Source organism: Periplaneta americana, chromosome 17 (assembly GCF_040183065.1).
Source record: "Periplaneta americana isolate PAMFEO1 chromosome 17, P.americana_PAMFEO1_priV1, whole genome shotgun sequence".
In the NCBI taxonomy this organism is placed as follows: Eukaryota; Metazoa; Arthropoda; class Insecta; order Blattodea; family Blattidae; genus Periplaneta; species Periplaneta americana.
Window position 1 is genome coordinate 85,712,956 of NC_091133.1, and position 27,739 is coordinate 85,740,694.

At 37.0% G+C, this 27,739-nt stretch overlaps 1 protein-coding gene and 1 non-coding gene across 2 annotated transcripts in view; both read right to left on the reverse strand.

Annotated features, from left to right (window-relative positions):
* Positions 1–27,739, reverse strand: part of LOC138692830 (tyrosine-protein phosphatase non-receptor type 13-like) — a 241,395-nt gene that overhangs the window by 115,427 nt on the left and 98,229 nt on the right. The window lies entirely within an intron of this gene.
* On the reverse strand, positions 11,776–11,849 carry TRNAS-GCU (transfer RNA serine (anticodon GCU)). Its single transcript has one exon. It is a non-coding gene; the product is annotated as a tRNA-Ser (tRNA).

Here is a 27,739-nt window from a genome sequence, read left to right on the forward strand (position 1 = left end):
AAACATGTTAAAGGAATTGTCATTGCACCAAATGATTGCTCTCTGGACCAAAATGACCGCATTTTAATTATTTAAATACAATTTAAATTAAATAACGTATTAAACGATTTATCCTTCTATCAAACACGAATGTTCCCTGGATCAAACGTCCTATTTTAATTACGTAATTACTTTATATTTATTTCTAACAAGTGCAGCGGAGCGCACGACTACGGCTAGTATGTAAATAACTATGAAAGTGATGTTTGTAAATAAACAAGTAAACGAATAAAACATAAATAAATGAAACCAAAAACGCATTTATCTTGCTGTCCCCGTATGGTCTCTGTATACAAGGTAGGAATAAAACAGGAACGGGGGACAGCCACTGTCAGAGAGCTTAGCTTCTCCCGCTGCAGTTGCTGTTGTGCGTAGGTACTCAAAAACTTTTCTGTTTACAATACGAGTTCCCCGTCCTTTCTATGAAGTCTGGATATATAGGAAAGAGAAGGAAACAAAGAAATTGATAAATAGCAGAAAGAGAAGATGAGGAAGAACAGCAAAGGAAGGGATCAGGAAGAGAGAAAGATAAGGAAACAAAGCGAAAAAGAACAGCTGAGGAAGAAAAGAAGAGAAGAGATAAAGAAAAGGGAAAAAAATGTTAGAAGAGGTGTGTAAGAAGAGAATGACATGAGGAAATGAAGACAAAGAAAAAAACGGAAAAAGGAAAACATGAGGAAAAGTGAGGGAAAAGGAAGAGAAGGTAAAAAAGAAAACGGGAAAAGAAATTGCAAAAGATGATGAAGGAAAGGGGAAAATCGCGGAGAAAATCCGACTAGATAATCGGCCCAAGCGAGATTCGAACGCAGCGCAGCAGGGATCAGGAGACCAACTCCTGAGTTACGCGGGTTCCGACTTTGTGAGAACCATACATGTGTGCATGAAGATACTTCGGTTTCCGCTAGAATGATTTCCATGCAGTAGGTCACTGGACTTGACATTGACTTGCATACGGCGGAAATTAAAAAGGAAGTTCAGAGATACTGCAATCGTGAGGAAAGCGAGAGACCAGACAATAAAACATCCGTTTCATGGTCCGAAAGCGCTAAGGAATAATGCGTTTTATAGTGCGACAGACGGATAAATTCAGTTCCATACGATTGTAAGAAAGTATGCTGAGCGTGACTTGAAATATCTTATGTTGTGACGTGTACGCAATATTTTTTGCGCGATTTGCTTCACTCTTACTACAATATTCTTTAAGTGATTAATTTATCACTGAAATGATAGTCCACTTCGTGAAGTAGGAGACCAAGAACAAAACGAAAAGAGAAGGTCTGAAAGTGTAATTTCTCATCCTTTCTTCTTGTTTTCTACTGCATCACGTATTAGGATAGGAGTCTGTTATGTCTTCAACATTTGGTCAGTCGAACATTTTCACGGTCTAGCGCGGTTTAGTTTTCCATCAGGTTTGTAGGCTAATATTTGTTTAGGAATTCTGTAGTGAATCATTCAGCCAACATGACTTCTTTCCACGTTGAATCATTATTTTATTGAAATCTTGAGTACATAATGTTGATCTTACTTCTTCACTTTCGATTCTAACATTGATTTGTTTCCTTTGAGTCGTCTTAATTTCGTCGCAGTCTTCTACAGTCTTTTTTCATATTTTTAAGTATCATATCTCCCTTTTGAATAAAGGAACTGGCAGAGAAAATGTTTTATAATTTTAATAAGCATTTGTTTCTTACTTTATACTTCTCTTCATACTGTTCCTAACATGTTATTGAGCCTTGTTTAAATCAAAATCGAAGACTCGACTTCAAAATTATTTGATAAACTTATATGGAACTTGTGGCTTACAAATCAGTGTTGTCAGATTTTCTGGGAATATAAGTTTTCCCTGTCTTCATTCCACTCCTTCTGCACAATTCGTGATTATTTTTCTATCAAGTGCAGTAGCACAGGAAAACTATTGCATCGGACCATACCCTCTTAAACCTGATACCAACTCCAGGATATTCCTATGGCGAAAGCTTCGCAAGTGATCATAGGACTCTTCAGAGTTGGCGTCGAGTATAGAACAAGAAATACAATACAAACAAGGGAGAAGAAAAAACTCAAATCCCTAAAAAAAAAAATAAATAAAAAATTGATAGATGGATTTATTGAGCAATGTTATGTACTATATTATCAGAATTTTCTCTTAAATCCAATGCACGGGTCTTCTGGCCGTACGTGCTATGTAAAAGAAGCCCTACTTTGTAGATTTCACCCCTCTCATCTATGATTAGATCCAACCACTCTCCATAAGAACACACAGATTAAAATGAAAATGGCACAAACAAAACATATTATATAATATATCCTAATCTAAAACAGGCATAAAAGTGTATAATTGAGTAGTTACCATTATCCCTTCAATTCGCATCACAGACTTCAACAGCTGAAGTTCTAAGCTGTCTCGCCTTCAAGAGGAACAATCCAGTCTTTTGTTCGCATTCTCTATTCCCCATGAGGTCAAGACATGCAAGCGAACTCCTATTCTGACTTAACATCGAGGGTGGTAGATATTTTTTCCGGATATTTTCCGTTTCGACACACTGTAATAAAATATGTCTCCAGGTGTCCTCTTCCTCGCACAGTGGACAAAAGCGCTCTCCTTCTTCGTTGACAAAAATAAAAAAATTATCAATTTACGATACAATAGTGCTAAAATGGCATTCTGTTTAGTGAGTTAGAAATGTTTGCGAAACAGGCCACAGGTCAAGTGGAGCAACTTTATGAACAAAATTAAATCATTTTCAACATGTGTGTCGTACACTATTTTTTACACAGTCTTTCGTTCATGCTGGTAGGTCTATAGAGAAAATTCTTTCGACTTTTCAACTGCTGTATTGCTCCTCATTGTAATAGCGAAATATTTATCACATTAAAACAACCAGTGACATAGCTTGAAAACTCAGGTGCCCCCCAATTTTTATAATTACACTTGGTTCTTAAATTATTTCATATAGTTATTAATAAGATTTCTTAAAGAAATTTAAATGTGCACATTTCTTAACCAAACACACTCATTTTCAAAAGTAGACCAGGCATTGTTTGAACCGCTCTATTGATCGGTTACGATTACTCCCATGTGACATCTGCACTTGATAATTGGCGCAAAGAGTTGGAAGTCAGTATTAACGTACTTCGGCATTAGTGTGAAAAGTATTTTTCGCACGCTCCCGTCTAATAACCAAATTTTAATATATAGCGTAAGGATATAATAATTATAGGCTTGCTTTCAGTAATGGCTAAAGAACTGGTACTTTTTTTGTAAACAAAAAATAAGAAATACCTCTTTAAAACTTCAGGGAACAGATATTGTATATGGTTTTAAATTTTAATGTTACTTCTTAGAGTTACCTGGATTATCATTTTCTTGAAATTTTATGGACTTCGATTTAAAGGGTTTTAGAGACAAAATTAAGGTTGAAATGAAGATAAATGCAAACAAGACGAAGAACATGGTTAAATGAAGAAAAAATGTAGAAGGTAAACATGTGATTTCGAAATGAAGCAGCAGAACAAGTGGACAGCTTCAAATACTTGGGATGTACTGCTGCATCCTAAGTAGTAATATGAGCTGCTGCCAGGAAGTGAAAATGAGAATGGCAATGGCAAAGGAAACTTTTAAAAGAAAAAGGAACATTTTCCTCGGACCTCTGAAAAAAGAACTAAGGAAAAGACTAGTGAATGCTTTGTGTAGAGAGTGACATTGTACGGGGGCAGAAACATGGACATTACGACGGAGTGAATAGAAACGAATGGAAGCATTTGTAACATGGATATGGAGAAGAATGAAGCGCGTGAAATGGACAAATAAAATAAGAACTGAAACTGTGTTGGAAAGAGTGGGTGAAGAAAGAATGATGCAGAAAACGATCAGGAAGAGAAAAAGAAATTGACTGGGTCACTGACTGAGAAGAAACTGCCTAATGAAGGATATACTGAAAGAAATGGTGAGCGGAAAACAAATTCGGGGCAAAATAAATCGAATGATAGACAACATTAATCTATATGAATCATATATGGAGATTATGAGTAGACTAGAGCGAAAAAGAGGGAGGATGGAGATTGCTGGATTGACAGTGAAGGACCTGACGTTGGACAGAAAACTATGAATGTAAGAACTACATTCACTACATCTATTTCCAGACTACGGTCGATGACGTTTTTTTATTCACAATCTTCCGACGATGTTGTGTGTATTGTCCAACCAACAAATAGGTAGACCCGAAAAGGGATGAAACCATAAGTTCTCTCTCTCCTTTTCAAATTTACCCCTATTTAAATAACGGCTGTTTCTGTCAGCTTCTTTCATTCTTTCATTCCATTAGCATGCATACAAAAGTATGCTATTATTTTTCTACTCATATTTTCGCCCAACAAATAAAGATATTCTTTGAAAGTTTTGAGCGGTTTGAGATAGTGTTGCGATCAGGTTGTACAAAGAGGGAGAGGGGGAAGAAATTCGTGTAGTGAGATATCATACTGTAAAAGGGACGGTGCTGCCGTTGAGCGAACTGTATTGAACAGCACTGATTTCTTCATTATCAGAATATGCGGACAGAAAATTCACATGCACATATGCTTATTTCGCAATGTTGTGGGTGTTGAGTTTACAATGGTCAAGTTTGGTCTGCGTACAGGATTTGTTCGTTCTCCTCAGCTGCAGCATACACATTTGATAATGCTCTTCATGAAAATATTTTGGTTATTTGAGATATTCTTCGGTCTCTATTTATCATGCAGATGTATTTCGTCTCCATTAAAAAGTTATTTTCTTAATTGTCATAAGCAATGTGTAACTTCTATTTTCAAGTTATTTATACGACATAAATATGTAAAAAGTAATCATGCAGGATTCTCGAGAAAAAGAATTTTTTACTTTTGTACGTAGGATCGCAGTGACGTCACATGCGGTCTGAGGATGCTCGCTCGCAAATTGAAGTGTGAATTATTAAAAACAACAAACAGCGGCCTTCAAATATTCCTCCGCGAGCTATGCATCTTGCTATTTCGGGTGACCTCGCTGCCAGCTGACTGCGATGTTTAACAAGCAATAATCTGTTGGAGGTGAGGAAAGGTGTTTTGAAAGTTTTGGGCAGGATGGTGTCAGACATTACCTCAAAACATGACCAGACTCTCGATTTTCTTTTTGTGTTGCCGTAGATATTGATACAAAGGGATTTACAAGAATACAAAAGAAAGTTCTAACCTTGGCACATAAACGTGCCGTTTGCGTTCTCGTACTAGCAACCGCAAGTCTTGCCCAGCGTCAGTTTCAAATAATTTGCTCTTATTTTTAATCTCACAGAGTAGAATTAAAAGTAATTTATAGCTGTTATAAAATAAATGCCAAGTACAGGTACAACAATGCATTATCACGACTACATTTTCTCAACTCTCAATACGTGGTCCGGCGTTACTTCTTCGCAGTTTCTATTCTGCGGCCTCGTTGCTGTCATAAGTAATAAACGTGTAAGATAAAATCGTGAAAGAAAAAATAGATGCATTAAGTAACTTAATGATAATTAAGTTTCCTTTTTACAGAACGTATACATACCAGTATTCAAAACTGTCCTCGAAGCTAGAGTGGCTAATATTCTTGGCATTAGATTCTGAGTTTTAGTTTCATTCCCAGTCAAGGACGAAGAAGTTTATACGGGGTAGGAGGGGAATGGAATGGAATTTACGGAGGGGGGCACTATGGCCCAGCACTGCGACCTCTTAAGGTCTATTGCGCTAACCCTCTAGCGGGGCAATCCCAAACCCACACCGGCTGACCACACTAAGGTTGTCTGTGTACCCAAGTTTCGAGCAGGCAAACCCACTCGTCCCTAGGCCAGCACCCTCCGTGCGTCGATCGGGGAATGCTACGGAATGATAACGAAATGGAGAAATGGTGACGAAATGATGTAAATGCCTAATATGGGGAAAAACGGGAGAACCCCGAGAAAAACCCCAACTGCGACCTTGTCCGCCACAAGTATCACAAGGTCTCCAGTTGCGGTGATATTGAAGGTATAGGTTATTTTATTAAGTTCAACAGTATGAAGAGCTTTATGAAATTAGAATTAAAGTAATGTAATATGGAGAAAGAACATATGGGATGAGACTGGGAAAATACTAAATTAACCAGGTATGTCCTTCATAGTTTATGATACAGAATTATTCATTTTATTTCCAGGTTCAATCAGAACACTACAATAAAATAATGTGCTCTAGTGGTAAATTACAACACTATTTGATTATTCTTTCGGAAATGCGGACAATGAGCGATACTATAATAACAATCCGAACGCAACGAACGAATTTTTTCCGGTAAGTGAGCGCTTGCCTTAAATATTCAATGAAAGCAATTAAGAATTAAATATTGCATTCTTAAATCTTAGCTCTATGCATACGAGTTAGAGAGTTGTTTATTGGCTACATATGAAATGACTTGAAGAATATAGTACAGTAGTGGCAAAAAAAGAACCGGACCGACCCTTGTAGCTGATTTCAGAGCCTTGTTCACTTCAGAGCGTCGGTACATATTCCTTGGACCCGAAAACATCTGTGCACTTAAACAACAGCCACGCAGCTGGTTATTGTTTTCGTCTTCATTGAATGGCTTAGGTACTTGCTGCGACCGTTTGCACATAGCGGCGCGCCCCAAGCACCTGAGCTATTCAACGAAGACGAAAACAGTAACCAGCCGCGTGGCTGTTGTTCAACTGCACAGATGGTTTCGTGTCCAAGGAATATGCACCGACGCTCTGGAGTGAACAAGGCTCTGAAATCAGCTACAAGGGCCGGTCCGGTTTTTTTGCCACTACTGTACATTACATCGACATACAGGAGTGCTGTCAGACACGGATTCATTAACAAAACTGTTTTCCTTTTGATACGTTCTATTGCTTCTCAAAGGTTGTATGAAACTCACCTGAACACTCTTTATTTAGTTAGCTCATAACGAGATGATACAATCTTCGAATTACTGATGTTTTGAATGGAAGTTAATGATATAAATAAAAAAGTAGAAAAAAAACTATTTGTATAATGTTCAAACTTTGAAGAGCTGTTGACAGCAAAATTATCTCTAACGCCTTTTAATTCATGTATCGAATTTCTCTTACTTCTGTCAGATAGTCGTGATAGTGAGTAGATGTGCGGTAGGTTATTTTTCCATCTTTTCGTTTTAGATTTCGTTTTTCGTAGATTGTCATTCTACTTTTAAATTATTGATCTAATTTAATTACGTATATGTTTCTCGTATGTTTAAAATAATGAAAGTTGATCGGTATCGTTCCTTTTCTTAAAAATCCTCACTCTGTACCATACTATTTCGACATCATTCTCTTATCGTGACCATGAAATTTTCACTTCTTGCAGAAAAATTGTCATCAATAAAGATTTTCGTTTTTGTAGTAAAGTCAACTAGAAAGTAGGTAATACAGTTATTTAACAACATAGCTATCCGTACTTCCCTGAACAGAGGAAAATCGTGCCTGTTGAATGGTTGACGATTTCAATGCCATGTTTCTTTCCTACATGAGATAAAAACGTACCCTTGAATGTAAACACAGGATAAGACTGATGAGGTAATGTCCTTTACAGTAAGTTACTGCACTGAGGAAAGAAACAATAAATCTTTTCCTTAAAACACGCGAGTAATGAATTAGGCTTACGACGGCTGCGAGTAGTTTACTCATTTGTCAATCCAGCAATGGAATGTAAAAATTCGTTTAATTTAAACCAGTCAGAGCCATCTATCACTGTAATGTTGTCGATTTAATATTGCCACTTTTTTTGTCGCTGATGTTTCGCAATTATTTCTTGCCAGGCTATGCCGCTTTAATAATTTAACGTTCGCAAACACGCGAATGTAAATCTGGCTTTCAGGTATAGCTCCCTGGGAAGCAGACTTGAATAATTTTACATTATGCAAAAATAAGGGAGAAAATGCTCGAAGAGAAGAAAAATAGGGAGCTGGGAGACTGTTAAAAATTGGGGGCAAATAGGGAGATCCCGGGAAATGCGGGAGGGTTGGCAATCCTACTGCCATGGTACAAAAAGCATCCATCCTGGCTGCAACGAGACGGAAACTCTTGGTCACGTGTGGGGATTCTGTCGAAAAACGGAGCTGCTGATGTCCTCAAGCGTCGTGGGTGGGAGGTATGCGAGGAGATCCACTGCGTTTCATCCTTAGATTCGAACAGAAGAGCAGATATTGTAGCCATCCACAGGACTCAATCTAAGGGAATAGTTCTTGATCCTGCAATCCGGTCTGAGAGGGATGCCCTACAGGCACAACACGTTGATGAGGAGAAGAAATTCATTTATGAGTCCTGCATCTCATACCTAAGTGAGAAATATAACATTCCCACTAGTTAGTGGCGTGTTTCTGATCTTTTGTTTGGTGCACGTGGCACACTTCATAAATTTACATGTAATATTTTAAAAGCACTCAGTCTCCGATTTGTTGAAATCCAAAACATTTTATTGAATATTCTTAAGGATTCAATCCAAATATTACATTGCCATTTATATTTTGGCCATTGATAATTCTATTGGGTTTGCATTTCTCTGGATTTTTTACTAAACAATTCCTGTATTTAATCTTTTTGTCTTTCCAAATTATTCTGTAGTGCTTTTATTCTGGATCTTTATGCTCACCCTCATTGAGGACAGATTATTTTGTTAAAAATTAATATATAGTATATATATTTAATTGCTACCTTGTTGTGTGTAAGTAGTTTACCTTATTATTGTTGGATAAACTGTGAAAACAAAATAAATAAATAAATAGATAAACATATAAACAGATAAAGAAATACAGAAGTAAACAAGAATCGTTCGTTCAAAAGTAGCGAATGTTTCTAAGTTCGCAGGAAATGAGAATCCAGGAACCGATTATGTCTGAAATGTGGGGGCCATCTGTACTAATAAAACGATTCTTATAATGTTCACCAACTGCAACGTAATCTAACGGAACAAAATTAAAGAGTTTTTACTTTCCTTGTGGATAATGTGGGAAAGAGAACATGTACCGTTTATTATTATCAACGTCTGGACACAATGCGGGTCTCCATTGTGGTTTGCAGCACGCGAGGCCCAATGTCATGTCACAAGAAACACTCCTTTGAATTCCATAATTCGGTAAATCTGCTCACACTTGACTTTTTATCTGCAAAGAAATTAATTCCCCATCAAAACCGTTAGTTCACATTAATTGTTTGCGTCTATTGTTCGCGTTTCGCGCAATTGTTATTCTCCTTGCTCGAGACATTCCAGCATGTCCGGCAGCTGGGTGTGACGACATCACATTCCTTCGTACAGTGTGTTCCACAAGCTAATGTACCTCGAAGTTAATGCGTCTGTTCTGAGCGTTGGTACACAAAGATAAGTATCAAAGCTGACAGCATAACGTTTCAGCATTCTTGGCAAATAACCCGGCTGAAGTAAAAACAATTTGGGTCGCCTACTGACCATTTTAGCGACTTCAAATAATTGTATCTTAGGATAGTCGCACAATAGATATAGTACTTCATGGTTTGCGATTCCTGGCCGGATCGTAATGAAATTTGTGATGAATAAAGCAGACGCTGTAGAGGATTTTCTCAGGATTCTCCGTTTTCTTTCATTCCACTAACATATTGTACTCTTTCTTTACGTCATCTATCAACTGTAATAGTTAAAATAGGCCGGGGTGAAGTACTGGAGATAGTACTGGTCTGCAATGCTCATATATTGTAGAATTGAAGGGTTTGGTGCTCTGGTGTCCATCAAGCAGTTGTCTGGAGGTGAAACCCACAATAGCTCTCTCAGGATTGAGGCAGAATGGTCCATCTGTCAGCATCAGATTCACCAGTGCCACTTAGATCACCTGTCAGACTGGAACAACCATCGCATACAGGGCGCACAATAGGCCGATGAGAGTCTAGGTCAGGCTCTCGAAAAGGTAGCTAAACCAATCTACAATTATTCCTTGCACATAAATAGGCCTATCTCATTTAAAGGACAGGTCGTGTTCTTAAAATACTCCTGATATGTGCCTGCCAACAACCTCTTAACTTTCAATGTCTGCTGTAATTAGGAATTCATTCGAAAACTCTTTTGATATTCACTGTTCTTTCATTCTACTAAACTTATAGGGTGCTATTCATAGACATTTCGCAGCACGCGCTACGAGCGTGCTAAACTAGCCTCGGCTATCCACTGGTTACTTGTACAGCATTCAAATCATATCATATCGCTAACACTGGTTTATGAATACGAAAAACGCTGATCATCCACCGGAAGCCCGCGCTAAAAATATCTATGATTACGGCCCAATATGATCATACTAGATAAATTGTTTTGTTAGGTAATATCAAAGATTGTATTTTTCACTGCCGCTTTGCCTTCAATAATTTCGGTCCTAGTTCCCTTGCTCCCTTTTACTTTATAATTACATGAAGTATAAGGTGCTGTAAAAAATATATTTCGAAGTTTTCACAACAATTGAAATTTTTATCATCCCTGATGAAGAAAATTTGATTTCGGGCAAGTCTTTTGTATGTTGTGTACAGCAATTTCTACTGAACTATTGGACGGATTTTATTCGTATACCGTATCGACGAGTCACTTTATCCTGGAATGATGCATATAAAACGTAGGTCGTTACTTGAAAACAACATAAAATGGTGATGAACTCGAAATTGATTCGAACGATTTTTGAGATCTTGTTTAATGACATGAGCCGAACAATACGTTCCCAGGCCATGACGCTTAGGAGACATTGATAAATTATGCAAAATTACTTCTGCTTTTTGTTTCGAATTTTGTCAGGTTCCGGGAAAGCCCCCCAGCACTAGCCTAAACCATGTACAGTCACTATAATTTAGTTAATATGAATCAGTCCCCTATTAGGTACGAAATTTGGAGTTCTGTATTTCTCTAGGCCATATAATTTCACTCCATAGAACATAATTCAATTTTGCTAATGAAACTATCTTTTTTAGTAGTTCGTTCAGGCTTTCCATTTACACTTGTTTGTATTCAAGCAGGTAATGGTATTTTTTTAAAATAAATTTGGTAACGGAATCTTAGTTCTGTTTATAACAAGCATAATTGAGCCATTAATTTGCAATATACTGTAAGTTTACATAATCAGTGAAGGTGGGACATAACTCGGGTCGACTTCTGTTCTGCAGAACATGACTTGCATTCACTGTCCTCGAGAAACATCACGTTCTTGCCTGTCTCCAGTTTTCTAGTACAAAGACCAAGAAATCTATAATGAGAAGCTCTATGCAGACTGAGCAGCACAGTTGCGAGTCGCCCAGTAATGCCAGTGTCTTTCCATAGAACTGTTTGGTAGTTCACGATCATCTAGAATCTGTTGTTTTATTTATTTATTTATTTATTTGTTTATTTATTTATTTTTAACATAGTGTTTTCCCAGATAGGCAGGACATGTAACACGTATGGGCGAATACAGAAATGCATATAGAGTGTTAGTTGGGAGGCTGGAGGGAAAAAGACCTTTGGGGAAGCCGAGACGTAGATGGGAGAATAATATTAAAATGGATTTGAGGGAGATGGGATATGATGGTAGAAACTGGATTAATCTTTTTCAGGATAGGGACTGATGGCGGGCTTATTTGGGGGCGGCAATGAACCTCTGGGTTGCTTAAAAACTATATGTAAGTAATATACAAATCTGGCTTTCAGGTAGTAGCTCCCTGTAAAGTAGGGTTGAATAATTTCAAGGAAAAATTGTTCCGGAGCCGGGTATCGATCCCGGGACCCTTCGCTTAGCGCGCGAACGCTCTACCGACTGAGCTACCCCAGGAACTATATACGACACCGTCACAATTTTTCCTTTTATATCCACACAACTCAAATGAGCTGACAAGACGCCAGAACTCAACTATGAGTGCACACAAAGGGAAGGAAAAATTGTGACGGTGTCGTGTATAGTTCCTGGGGTAGCTCAGTCGGTAGAGCGTTCGCGCGCTAAGCGAAGGTTCCCGGGATCTATACCCGGCTCCGGAACAATTTTTCCTTGAAATTATATGTAAGTAAGTGAGCAAGCATTTTCCCATACTTCGCTTTCTTTTCGTAACTCCCACATTCTTCGTGATTCTTGCGCGTTCTTGTCGAATTATGCACCATTTTGGTTAAATTTTTTCTAGGTTTCCGCAATTCAGGTTAGTAAATAATTTCTACATACATACATACATACATACATACATACATACATACATACATACATACATACCTTACATACATACATACATACATACATACATACATACGTGTTCTGTCCAAGGGCAGGTCTTTCACTGCAAACCCAGCATTCTCCAATCTTTCCTATTTTGTGCCTTACTCTTAGTCTCCGCATATTAACCATATATATTAATTCTATATACATTGTTTACAAACTACGCCCCGTTGCACAGTGTGTCTACTGTCTGTAAGGAGCAGAAAGAGTGAACATTCAACACTCCTCAATAGTAAACCTGCTTAAGTGACGTGAGATTGTATCAGAATGCCGAAACAAAAATCCAACAATGAACAGATAAGACGACTGAATTCAGAAAATGTGTTTAACTTAATTGATAATAATTATAATTTTTGTAAATTTTATATTTGTTCCGAGTTAATTAATTTGAAACATAAGTAATCCTGTAATTGTAAATTCTATTATGAGTTCATTCGTAAGAAGCGGACTGTACAAGCAGCCACTACAGTAATCAGTCGTGCGTGCTCACAAGTATTTTGTAAACACAGGGCTCTACGTACGATGCAGCGTAGCGTATAACCAATACTTTTTTTCAGCCCTAATTTTTAATAGAATCTGAACAAAGAAATGGTGAGAAAGAAGTTTTTATAAATTGCGATATGTTTAAGTGTTTCCGAAGTTCTCATATTTTGTATTTTACAAGATTATCGTAACTATAATGTTAATAATTTTGTCACATTTTCTTTCAGGTCCACGAGGAACGTTGCCGTATTATTTAACGTAAGTTCTACAATTCAAAATATTTTGAAAGAAGACATTAAAGTCACTATGTGGTGTCAAAATGTAATAGTCTATAATGTCTGTATAAAATGAACATGATACTAGTATACAGTATGTAAACCTACCTTTTCAGGCCGTTCATGTAGTTCATACCTGCAACAAAACAATAAAAAAGTTACAATTACATAAAATATTTTGAAATTGCAAAGGCGTGAGCTTAATATTATGACGACTAAAACAGAGGACAACTCAATACTGAAGTTTTATTTTTATGGAGTAGTGAAAACAGTTCGTATTGTCAAGGAAATTGTTCTAATAAATAGGAAATAAAATTGGATAGGATACGGGGGACCGAAACACTTCCATGGTAATAAATTTGTGGACACATGGGTGTAAAACTTTTATAGGTGGAAGGACGGACATTAAGTCTATGACTTGAATGTAACCACATTACAATGGTATTAACCGAACGTCTTGGAGTTGTTGAGGAGGACCGGCTGTTCTCAGTTCCTGTGGTTTAATGTAGTGTTGGTTGAAATATTCTTAAAACCAGAGGGTATAAAAAATTTTATTGCGCAACTTTTATGATATCAGATTTCTCCGTGACGGTTAACTACGATGTATCTCCGGTAATATACTTCCTACATCTCTTAACTTCCCACATGATTTGACCATTTGAGCCATTGCACGCCCTATTGAAACAACCTGACAAGACATAAGTACCTCACACTTTAAATCAGAGGTGATTAAAGAAGAAATCGCGAAAATGTTGAGTTTGAAACACTTTTGGATGCGTAAAAGACAAGTTTAGAAACGCTTTGAGTGTGGTAAATATAGTATAATTGAAACGAGTAATACTTAATTTTGGGGCCATGGAGTTCAGTTGGTAGAGCAACTGAGTACGGATTGGAAGACTCCAGGTTCAATTCCCGGTGGTGGGATCCACTCAACCTCCTGTAAGATTAAGTACCTACTAGGCAGTGCTGTCATGGAAGCCATACGGGGCCATACATCGTATGGGAACATACAATTTTTTTAACTAATCGTATGGGGAAAAGAAAATTTTGTCTGTACCGAGCCATACGGCATATGGGTGCCTAAGTTTTGTACGCGGAGATCTGTACAGATCTTACAAGGGAAGGGTTTCGGCTCGAACAGGAATTTCGTATCCAAAATTTGTATACAGGCCCATCTTTACATCTCTGTAAAGCTCCCAAAAGCATTTGTTTGTGTAATGTGTGGTTTGTCTGTTAGAGCACTGTACAAGTTGAGGGGTGGGGAAAGCACTGCACATATTAAGAGGATGGGACACCTTACCCGTACGCCTAGCCTAGCCTAGAAGCTAGTGCGAGTGGTAAAATGTGTAAAGTCCATTTAAGAACATACATTCCACCTAAAAAAACTAAATATATCCAGCCTCTGAATATCTGTTTCCTTAGACAATACAAAATATATGCTCGCAGGATAACAGATTACATAAGGACTCTTGCTGAGAATCCAGAACTTAACTTGGGAAATCGAGTGTTTATAATGAAAATGCACTCTGTTATTCATAACCAGTTGTCTGCTCCAGTATACTGCCCTATGCTTCAGTATTCCTGGCAGTCAGCTGGTTACGTGAATCCCGAACAAGTCTCGGACTTCAAAAATGTAATTCAGGTGGCACTTGATTTTTCAGCACTGGAGTGTGGTTCAGAAGATTGTTCAGGTGTTGCTTCTGCGTGTTGTGCTTATTGCTCTGCTCCATGTTGTTTCATGCATTTTATAGAGAATCCTCATGTAAATTTTTAAAGAAGTGTATTGACCAATACCAACCAAATGGAGAGTTACACAAATGAATGCTTTTACGGTCTTCATCACCATTGTGAGGTAAGCGTCTGTACAAATTTTTAACCAAAACTTCCTGTTCGAGCCGGAACCCTTCCCTTGTTAGATCATCTCTTGCTGTTCCTAGTGTATTTTGTTTCATGTTCATAAACAAAAATTATCCACCTCAGCAGCACTGGAATCCAGAATTATATAAAATAATGGTTGAAAAACAAGAAGTGCTGCAAATACACACTCCAAGATTCATCGAGATAAGTGTGCATCTATGGTGGGGCTACATGGTGTATTCTTTAAATCAAGCTTGTTGTACAATTAAAATGTGAAGCAAAAAAATTTCTTTACTTCTCGTTTAATATTTAAAAAATCATTAAATGACAGTCGAAGAGATAGAGAAAGGAGAGTAAAATATATTTCAAGGGAGAAAACATGGGATGGGGCGAACGGCCAAGAGAAAAATTACCATGACAGCACTGATACTGGGTATTTACAGAGGGTAAGAGAGGTTCGGAGTGTGGTGCTAACCATACCAACCTATTATAGTGCCAAGGTAATTTTTTTTTTTTTTTTTTTTTTGTATATCAGCATGCTCCATTACATTGGAGTAATACTACATGCTTTACATAAAATATTACAATAATTAGTTACATAATTTATGAGAACAAGATATTTACAATTTTGATTGCGATGTTGAAATTCTTATAGATACAAGTGTTGCCTAATTGTACTTCTTATATTTTAGGTTACCATCATTGTTAATATTATTTCTAATTTCAATTCTGTTACATTTTGCGAAATTCTATGGATTTTATAAATTTTCTGAAGCTTTTGAGGTATGCTGTTGTGAACTGATCAAAAGGTGGAGGCCAGGTTTGACCTGTGCGTATTATGCTAGCTCGTAGGATTCTTCTTTCTTTTATCAGTGTGGCACATCTTAGTAGTATATGGTTGACTGTCTGTTCTTCTTTTAGTCTGCAAGGGCACGTTGGAGTTGGAATAATCTTGAATCTGTGAAGGTACGATCTTGTGAAGCCGTGACCTGTCACAATAGAAGTAAATTCTGCCCCGACAGGTAAATTTATCTTCAATCTATCTTTAATTGATGGGAAGAATGATTTCGTTATTGCGCCCTTAGTTGAGATAGTCCACTGCTCTTGCCATTTTCTTAAGGTCTTTTCTCTCTCTTCTGTTACTATGGTATCTCTCGGTATTTTGTTATAAGCTATTTCCCCTTCATCTTCTATGGCGGCTTGTTTGGCAAGACGGTCAGCTATCTCGTAAGCATGGATCTCTATCTCTATACCATACCTCCCTTGCGCCGTCACGATGTCTGAAGGGTACCTTTTCTAAAACTTCACGTACGTATCTAATGTTAAAACATGCCTGGGCGTAAATAACTCGATTGGGCAATTGCAGAAGATCACCCCATAACTTCTCACTCCACCTTCCTCAGCTGAGACAGTAATGTTCTGGTACGTTACAAGCAGGCAGAAAGGTCAGTGTCGGGTTGTATCAGGCGGGCATCATAGCTTTTACGCACTTTCAGCTCTCGCTGGTCGCCTAAAATTAAGCACTGATGCACAAACTCTTACTGCGCGTTTGCTTATAAGACGGTGTAAGCAAAAAGGAATGGGTGGGGGTTTCTCTGTACACTTGGAATAAGACTTTTGTGTAGGCTTATGCCATAGTCAGTTTCATCCCTTTCTTTGCGTTCTCCTTCCAGATCTTCTCTCCGTTTTTCGATTCAAGTGTGTATTTATGGATTACATTGTTGTCGGACTTAAGGTAACGGTTGTGTGTCAGAAGTCTTGAAATGCTATATTTTATTACCGACTGTTTTTGCAATACAACTTACATATTATATTTTGCTCATGTCCAACAATGATATAAGTTATTACATTGTGTCGATGAATAGTTCGGAAGCATGAAGAGTGACCTCATCAGTCATCACTAAACACATGATCTAACAAGTTGTTCGTCATTGTTAGAGACAGTCAAAATTCGTGACTCGTGAAATTGCGAAAAACCTAAAAACCAAATAAACATAGTTTAAAACATGGTTCATATAAAAAACATAATGTAAGTATACGTTTCAACTCGCGAAAAATCGCAAAAATCCTATGACTCGCGAATTTAGCATATTTTCTGTCGTTATTCGCGAAAAGACGTAATTTTTCAGCAATTAATAAATGCATTATCAAAAATTTGGAAATTTTAGAAGTTCTGTTTGAAAAATGCACCTAGTTAAAAATAGTGCTGGACTTTCAGTGAGAGAAGGTTTACTGTCGTTACGTGAAGATCACTGTGATTTTGTGGACGGAGCACTCCAAGCTATATGAGTTCCAGTTTCTAATGTTGGCTATGAACTTTTTTTTTCACAGTTCTCGTGTGTGCTAACAAATAGAAGAACAAACCTTACAATGACAAACTTAGAACTGTTGTCTACGTACAACTTTGAATGTTAAATAATGTTAAGTAGGCTATCTTAGAATTGTTGTCAACGTAAAACTTTGAATATAGGCCTATAATTGTCAATTATGTTAAGCAACATAATAATTTAATAAAACAGGGTGAAAATTTCAGGTTTACTCAAGAAATTTTTGTTTTCATTAAAGAATTTTTATCCTTTTAACCAAGAATTTTAGCTCCTTTTATTAAAGAATTTTGACTGTCTCTAGTCATTGTCAATCACATGAATTTCCGCTGCAAAATCGTTATGTCTTATCATAAATATTTGGGTGGCGTGGATGAACAACTGAAATTTATAGGCAGTAAAATACAAAAGGTTTTTGAAGCAGCTTATGGACTTTGTTTTTTGAAATGCATAATTATTTTTAGCTCATTTACATACTGATATCTTGGGACTGGCTTCAACAAACTATTCGCTTACAGACTGACATCTTGAACGCATTTTATTCACTAAGGTTATCGTTCCTTTCAACTGTTTAGCCCAACAATAAATTGTATATTGGTATGACGAGACCCCATTATTTCATTAAACACACGACGGTATTCACGTCGGGCAAGAGGAATCGAATCAAATCAAATTGATCAAATTATGAAAGCACTACACTTTTCTTTTTACGTCTATTTTGTTGACTGTATCAATAACAACAGTAGATAATAACCGATCAGCAGGTAACTGTGACAACCATAATAAGACAATAGTAATGTGCGTTACAAGAGCGGTATGTTGAAGTTTTCATGTTTGAGGAAAAGTTTGAAGAAGCGAAACGTAGTTGAGCTTTTTAATTTCCGAGAATTGAAAGAAAACATACCGCCCGTGTATCGTACATTATTTTGTGCGAATATCGTTTATTACATGCCTGAAAGAGGAATTTCTAATTAGTTGCAATGAAATCTCCATCTTGGTTTCTGTTCAATGACGGCAAATTTGCAAAACAAAAATATCTAAGTATCTTCAACATTGTTGCTTTAAAATGTTTTCTGTGTTTACTATACTCCAGCAGGCCGTGATATAAGTCTGTCTTTTTTTCCCCCAGTCTATAAATGCGAACTTAAAACAAACGGTAAGGTTATGTAATGATTTATTTTTCATTTTAATATTTTAACAATATTATTTATATAACATATTGCAGTAATAACATCGGCAAGTTTAATTTAATTTCTCTTTTTTTCCCTTCCAACAAATTTGTGAATATATTATAGGCTCTTTCATACCTTTCCCTGGATTTGTCGGGAACCAGAGAAGCACAGCCTTGTTCCCAAGCCTCTTCAACTTCAAGATCCACATCTCCTTCGTTCAAAGTATCCGCCATGATGAGTCTGGAATCTTGTTGATTTTTTCACTGCTTCCTTAATGTTACTTTCATCACGAATGCAGTAACTTTAGTGGAGTTGTAGAGTTTACTTAATTTTTGCAAATATTTAAAAACAATAATTAACAGTGCAATTTAGGTGAAATTGCAGTGGTAAGTTTCCAATTTATAATTACTACTATATTGAACGTCTCTAAAAATAATATGTTAAAAGCCTAAAGCAGTAAAATCAATATGTCACTTAAGCGGTAAGAAGAGGGAAATTGTTATGTGTGTTAGGTTGGGAATACTGAATGTGGAATTTTAGACCTTCCACGGATTGGTTTTGTGCGGAAATCAAGCAAATACGCACGATCTCGCACAAAAACTTTTAGAGTTTCATTCACTTACTGCTATTTCACATCTCTATCGCATTTCTTTGCAATTATATAATTATTATTTAAAACCCCGCCATGACTTCACGGACACAGCGTATAGGTCAAGGGAACTTGAAAAGAAGGAAGCAATTGAATGTGCATGATGAGATTAGCGTTATGAATTTTAATAAATGCAAGTGTTACTTTTGTTGGACATGCCGTCAATATGGAGAAAGTCAGAAGTGTTTGCTTTGAGAGCTAAAAAATCATATTTATATTGAGGAGCACACACTTTCAGTACTCAAGGACTGACACCAGAAGTGTTTGTTTTGCTCAAATGACCACTAACAAGTAACGCATGTTTCACTTGCAACAAACATGATGGAATTCTCATCTGTCTCTCTCACTATTTCTCTGTATTCAACTACAGCAGCGTCGTCAAGTCATGCTTATACTTCACGCGATACGCGTGCTATTTTTCCCTTCAAGCAAGAATGCGGAAAAGATAGAAGCGTATTATTTAGCTTAGGGTTGTATATAAAAACTAATGTAATAATTCCACGGTAACGTTTTTCAGTCAATAACTAAGATTATTGATGCTCAATTGAGCAATGACAACCGAACTACTTTTATGCTAGTTTTATGCTACACAAAACAAGTGATCGTTTTTTTTTCTTTCCATCTGTCCATCCGCCCAACATTTATAACTTTTGTCGGGCAACATGTGATCCAGGTAACACAGGGATTTTCTCTGAGTATTCCGGTTCTCCTGGGACATTCCTACAATTATCCATCATAATGATCATCCATAATCATCATTATTATCCATAATCATCATCCATTACGAATGTAATATAGACCTAACACCTGTGGTGCAGTCTGGATATTCTGTGACGAACTAAGTGGTCTGCAAATATCAATTAATTAAAGAAAAATTCGTTCCGGCACCGGGAATCGAACTCCGGACCTCTCAGCTGAGCGCTCTTTCCATCTGAGTCGTACCGGGACACGATTCACGGCGCCGGTCCAACTCCTCTCGTTGTATTGTTAAATTTTATTCATCCACTACATGAGAGGAATACGCCCCTAAAGTTTTGACATATATTTTAGTTACACTCTGTATATGCCTAGCTGCTGACAGTGTTCAAACGCGTGTATTCAGAGATTCGAATAAAGACTACTCAAATACAGGTTATTAGGTACGTTTATACAATAGCTCTCTTAAAATTCGTATTTAACTTCCCCTTTATTATTCCTTCTGTAGGCTTATATGACTTTTCAAGGAAGGCTTTTACTTTATTAGGGAAGAATTCTACATGATGCGAGAGTTGCCTTGTGTAGAAATGATCATGGGAATTATGGAGGTGATGTTGAGGTAGGTTAGTAGGTGATTTTACGACGCATTATCAACATCTAGGTTATTTAGCGTCTGAATGAGATGAAGATGATAATGCTGGTGAAATGAGTCCGGGGTCCAACACAGAAAGTTACCCAGCATTTGCTCATATTGGGTTGAGGGAAAACCCCGGAAAAAACCTCAACCAGGTAACTTGACTCAACCGGGAATCGAACCCGGGCCACCTGGTTTCGCGGCCAGACGCGCTAGTCGTTACTCCACATGTGTGGACTGGTGATGTTGATTCCGTTGTATTTCAACCTCATAAACATTATTATTATTATTATTATTATTATTATTATTATTATTATTATTATTATTCGTGATCACTGTAATTCCTTCTCGATTCTGTCTTCGAATCTTAAAATGTACACTCGTCCCAAGTACGTCGCGTTTTAATGCGCAACTTGGGATTGCAGACAAGTTTCCAGTTGTTTGTTGTAAATAACGCCAATTGTGGGTGCGTGAAAGTTTGACTTAATGACACCTCCGCAGGCGGATCCTGAAATGTCAGCATCCCGTTATTACTTCCAGGCGACACAATGTCGCAGTTAAATCCAACTAAAATATCTCAATTCGCAAATATCAATGTGTCCATTCTACTTTTTTTCAAAAATCTCTGTTCAGTAACTTATGTCAACTTTATTATTGTCATTGTTATGTCGTCAACTTTTCAAGGCAATACGTAGGATTGTGAGCTAACATGTGTGTCTGTCTGATCTTACTTAAACAAAATAATTGGCAAATTTTCATAAAATATTTCATTGACATTGTCCACCATTCTCTCTTTCTTTTAATTCTAATATAGTAATATTATCTGTGGTCCAGCGGATCCTATGGAACCGTGGATTCAAATCCATCCGAGGGTAATTAATTTTAAGGAGCCACAAATCCTTATCGTATCATCCTTCGATTGGAAAGTAAAGTTGGGAGGCCTGTGTCTTGGATTTACGGCAACTAAAAGAATCTTGTCCGTGATAGACGATTCTAAGCAAAACTTGTTGGCTACTTCTCGTCCATGTAAAATTCAATTGTGCGTGGGCTTGTCCCACCAACCATCCTTAATCCGTACGATATGCCAAACTAGTAATAATATAATATAATATAATATAATATAATATAATATAATATAATATAATATAATATAATATAATATAATATAATATAATATATAATATAATATAATATAATATAATATAATATAATATAATGGAAACTACTTCTTATGGGGTGAAGTCAGCACACGTTTGTCTCGCAAGGCACGAAATGCCCAGTGCATATGAAGGTCTAAAACTGTCATCTAACTGCATATTTATTTTTTCAGTAGATGAAAAAAAAAACACAAAAGCTCACTACAAGTACATACCTGTACTGAATTGGTACAGTTCCACTTGTATCAAAAGAAGCGCTTTGAGGATATTGGCGTAGGAGAGAAAATATCGTTAGGAGGGTAGGGATCATTGGATTAGCTACGAAATGCATTTGCGAGTTAAGCAAAGCAAGATAGCAAAATAAACAATAATTGACTAAGACACTTCTTTCTCATCGTTCTAATGACATTTTTGTAATACCGACGTTCGTACAACATTAATATTGCGCCTTCGGGAAATATACACGGGATTACGATTTTTTTTTGTTCAACTAAAAAATTAGTTGAAGTGGTAATCGTTACATCGACATTTCACATAATAATGTTGTATATTGTTACTTTTAAGGTTCTTTGTCAATAAAATTACGCTTTGGATGTCGTCAATGTTTAGTCGAAGTAAAATATATATATATTTTTTAGTGTAAGTATGTTTACGAGTTTACAATTACGTGACATCATTTGGCTTAAAATATTTTTACTTAACTCGAAGGCTGTATGGTGTTATTTGGAGGCAGACACCGAGGAAAATCTGGTAATTACTTTAAGTGTAGCCTGCAATAGCGGAGACCGTGTTAAATTCAATAGAAAACCTATATTATTACGTTTTGTGATTAAATTCACGGTTAATTAAATAGTTGAGTTGGAAGTTTCAGCAGTCTGGCAACATCGCCGCTAACACAGCGCTCTTTCATCTCGTAATATAGACGTAAGAGATCAATGAACTCAGGTCTGTCTCGCTACGCGAACCTCCCTCTGTGGCTGAAACGTTGCAATCTGGTTGCATCGTTCAGTGGCTTGAATTAATTAAATTTACACAAAAAACGTCCACGCTATTGAAATACGCCAGAGTGATAGATGATTCTTTATTAGATTTTCTACCGATATGGACAAAAATCACGAGCCTACTCACAATACTTACCGAATAAGAGTGTGTTAATCATTTTATAAAACATATTTTTTTCTGAGAAAACTATGAACTTTCTGCCGATATGATATTACACTTTTTTATTAATTGTAACATGAGCTACTCGCTCTGAAAATCTGCAGGGTTCACTTCCACTCTGTATATTTGAATGTATTTTTTTCTTCAAAATTTCTTTGTTTATACAACACGGGCTCTCTTAATCACAGATTGACGTACAACGGTAAATGATGTTAGTCAATAAGACGAGACACATCATTCAGTTCTGCGGTTAATAATTGTGTGATTCACTGTCTGGCAGTGAGCTCTTCCCCTGCGCGAAGTTATGTGATACAGAACTCTGTCTCTATATATCCGGTTAGAAATTGTTCCGTACCACCAAAACATGAGAGAATGTAGTCGTGTTACCATGGCGGCAGAGTGGCTCCCCGTGCTCCAGCGTCAGCTGATTCATTTCCTTGTTGCTTATCTGGCAAATGATCAAGGCTGCGATGACGGCTTCTCGCAGGATGTTCGCCAGCAATTGTCTCATCGCTGTGAAGGACTTTAGCAATTACGAAAATCACTGCGATCCTTCAAATCATGTTGATTGCTTGTGATTTACAAGGCTTCACAAACTGACAATGATTATATACCTCAAATTTTGCCCTCTATTGTTCTGATTTAAATCTCGATATATACATATGCAAATAAGCACAATTCCTACTAAAATATGTACTATAAATGTGTAATTATATTGTAGTTGATTTATGTTACCTAGTTGTGTATTCTTCTGTGACATTGTTATGACTGTCGCCGAACGAAATGTTATGTTTTTTATGGTGAAAATTTCTTTCCGCATCGCGAGACGCTGTCTGTAACATTTCAGAAACGTTGAGTTAAAAATGTAAATTACCTCTCTATGTCTTAAGAGAGAGTGGATTTTTTTTATTTTGTAGGTTATTGTACGACGTTTTATCAACATCTTAGTTTATTTAGCGTCTGAACGAGATGAAGGTGATAATACCGGTGAAATGAGTCCGGAGTCCAGTATCGAAAGTTACCCAGATTTGTTCATATTGGGTTGAGGAAAAACCCCGGAAAAACCTCAACCAGGTAACTTGCTCCGACTGGTAATCGAACCCGGGCCACCTGGTTTCGCGGCCATACGCTCTAACCGTTACTCCACAGGTGTGGACGATAGAGTGGAAGAACGCCCATGTTTTCAGTACTAATTTTCAAAAGAGTAACACAAAACAAAGTATTTTTCTTCAGTCCGAACAATGTTGCCACACGGAAGCAGGAGACTAGAAGATAATGGTTATCTTAAGGTTGTTACCATACCTTTAAGTTCTAGTATTACAGTAGATTTGAACTAAAATGTAACAATAATGATTTAATAATTTGACTCATTAGTTGAATTGACCGTTGATACTCAGTATTCTGATATTGTAACTTCTGCTATTCTGTCTCCAGGATCATGTTGCCCATTTATTGCTAGCAGATGACATTTTACAAAAGAAAGCTCAATAAATTGTTCCGTTCTGAAAGCGGTTTACTCGCTACCCCTCTAGCCAGTACTTCCCCTCGTCCAGGAAGCTAGTTGCTTTTTTTGTTGGTTCAAATACTGAAAATCCAAATGGAACTAGGCGCTAGAAAGTAGTAGTGTCGTCAACATCATATTCCATTCGTCTTCTAATTGTGAGAAATGTTTGTACCCAATTTTGTAAGAGGCTGTATTGAAAAATGTAATATTAGTAAACTGTTATAAGCAATAGGTCTACGTATCACAATGGTTACGATTTTTCTCAAATTATCTCTTTCCAACAAAATTCCGCTCACTGCAGGATTCACTTCCACTCTGTATATTTGAATGTTTTTTTCTTCAGCATTTCTTTGTTTATACAACACGGGCTCTCCTAATCACAGATTGACGTACAATGGTAAATGATGTTAGTCAATAATACGAGACACATCATTCATTTCTGCGGTTAATAATTGCGTGATTCACTGTCTGGAAGTGAGCTCTTCCCCTGCACGAAGTTATGTGATACAGAACTCTGTCTCTATATATCCGGTTAGAAATTGTTCCGTACTACTGTTAAAATCAACCAAAACATGAAAGAATGTATTCTTATTACCATGGTGGCAGAGTGGGTCCCCGTGCTGGTTTCATGTGATATGCTATTTTTATTTCATAACGCACCGAATCATATGATGTAAGCAGAGTTGTAAGAAAAGGGTTGTAACAAGGAAATAAAGCGTTTACGGGCCATGTAACATTTTTTCATCCTCTGTATGAGAGGAATATGCCCCTGAAGTTTTGACATACATTTTAGTTACACCCTGTAGATCAAATATAAATACAGTATTCTGTCTTCGACCTTCTCTACTTATTCTACTTACTAAAATATTTATACCCAATTTTGTAAGAGGTTATATTGAAAAATGTAATATTAGTAAATTGTTATAAGCAGTACGTATCACAATGATTACGATTTTTCTCAAAGTATCTGTTTCCAACAAAATTCCGCTTCTTAATCAATTCATTATCCCCTGTGGCGACCGGGGTTAAAGAATAGTACCAATGTAGCCATTGCATGTAAAAAGCGAATGAAATGTGTATTTAATATCTAGTACCTGAGGTCACACTGTCCCAGGGGTTATAAATATGGGACCTGATCCTCCAGGTTTGGAGGTTGGGCGAGATGTCAACGATCTCTCGCTATAAAAACACATTGTCTCGAAACCTGAAGTTAAGACTCTGCATGGGAATCTCAGAAGAAGGCCATAGAAACTAAAAAATATATGGATGGAAGGGGAGACAATATAAATGATTGAATTCGTATGTCTGTGATCCAGAATTAAAAAATGTGGAAAAGGGATTAAAAAAAGTATATCGTAAGATAAATAAGAATGGAGGAGCTTCTTAGGAAAGCCAGGACCTGACATTGTGCTGCCGCGCCATAGAAAAAGAAGAATCGATTCAGTAAAAGGGCAGATCTGATTAAAAGTACAATGTAACTAAAATCTAGGACTTTTTTTATTCATTTTTCTTCCATTTATTGAGAGTGTTAGACTCAAGTTTTGTCGAACAAGTAAAGCTAATTCCAGTCAAAAGACTCTAATTGAGTCCAACCTATCGAGGTGAGTCGAACTCAGTTCAGTGTAACCCGTCGAGTCTAGTCTAGTCCTTCGAGTCATGTCCATTCCAGCACGTCGAGTCGAGTCAGGTCCGGTCCAGCCCGTCTGGTCGAGTCAGGTGCGATCAAGTTATTCCCATTCAGTCGAGTCGGTCCGGTCCGTCTCATCGAGTCAAATCGAGTCTGGTCCGTTCCAGCACGTCGAGTCGAGTTGGGTCTGGTCGAGCCCGTCGTGCCTCGAGTCCGGTCCAGTCCAGCTCTTCGGGTCCGGTTCATTTCATTACAGTGAGGCGGCGGTCTGGCTTTAATCCCGGCGAGATTGAGATTTGAGGTAAACAAAAGTTCGTAGCGCAGATTTTCTGTTTATCCTTCGGTTTTTCAGATCATTCTCATTCATTACTCTATTGTATTATAATTGCAATTTCGTCTATTAACAGCCTTTGCACTTGGAGGGCGTTAAGTAATAAAAATTACATTATAAGTACAATATAAACTTTGGCTGCTTCGTCTGTTCAAACTAGCAACCAGTTCATTTCGTTACGACCAAATGGAAATCGAAGCAATTATCAATAGATGAAATCCGAGCCTGATGACGTGTTATTAGTAATAGGAACGCGATACCGCAGAGTCATATGCCAGTCGTCTGCGACCCCATGTAACAAATCAACTTGATATTACAGAATCAGTTTACATTCGTCCCACTTTTCAAGGTGTTGTGGAGGGATCAAGGCGAGCTGGTCATTGTCTGATCTCGCCCAGATTTATAAATAAACAACAGGAAGCTTTCGTATTTGCATTGCAGGCCAAAATTATTAAAATCGCGTGACACTGTGAAACTTCACGTTCTCAAATTACATTAATTACTGCGTTCTACACGTGTGAGATCACGCAATTCTGTTGCTTCAGTTGTTTCAGTTTTGGACAAATCTTTTTTTTTCGAGAAGGAAGTCAGCTGATCCTTCTCTTAGCGTTCATAATCACACACTATTCTCAAGACACTTTTGACAGCAATAAAATAATTCTTCTATAATAATAATAATAATAATAATAATAATAATAATAATAATAATAATAATAATACCCATTTATTTTACAGCTTTTGTTGACCCTCAACTTCATAAAATTTCCACCATTCTTCTCGCTTAGTGTTTGATGATTGTTTTCTATTACCAGTCATTTTCAGTTTTTAATAATTCGTTTTACCTTGTTCTGTTAATACTTTAAAATATATAGTTTGTGTTTCTATATACTATTTTATTTCTTGTCATTATTGTGGGTATTGATGAATTCGAGAGCCCCCAAATTAAGTAAATAAACAAACAAATAAATAAATAAGTAAATAGATAAGTATACAGACATACAGGCGGACGAATGGATGGATAATCTCATTTGTTGACGAGTGTCTTCCTATTTATGAACTCTTTCTTTGCTCCATTAACATTAATTCCGCTTTCTTATTGCAATTTGGAACATTGTTTCGCTTAGCATGATTACATTCGTCTAGTTAAGAAGCTTCCAATCAGAGTGATAGCTTTATAAATTTTACACTATCAGTTTAATCAGACACCTTATAAAGTTTACAGTTCATACTGTAGCATATTCGAAACTTCTACAATCAATCAATCAATCAATCAATCAATCAATCAATCAATCAATCAATCAATCAATCAATCAATCAATCAATCAATCAATCAATCTTTTCTGCCCAAGAGCAGGTCCTTCACTGCAAACTCAGCATTCTCCAATTTTCCTCATTTTATATCTTCCTCTTAGTCTCCGCATATGATCCATATATCTTAATGTATTCTATCATTTGATATCTTCTTATGCCACGAATTCTTCTCCCATTCACCATTTCTTCCAGTTCATCCTTCAGTAGGCAGTAAATTCTTCTCAGCCAGTGACTAATTCCTTTTTCTCTTCCTGATCAGTTTCAGCATCATCATTTCG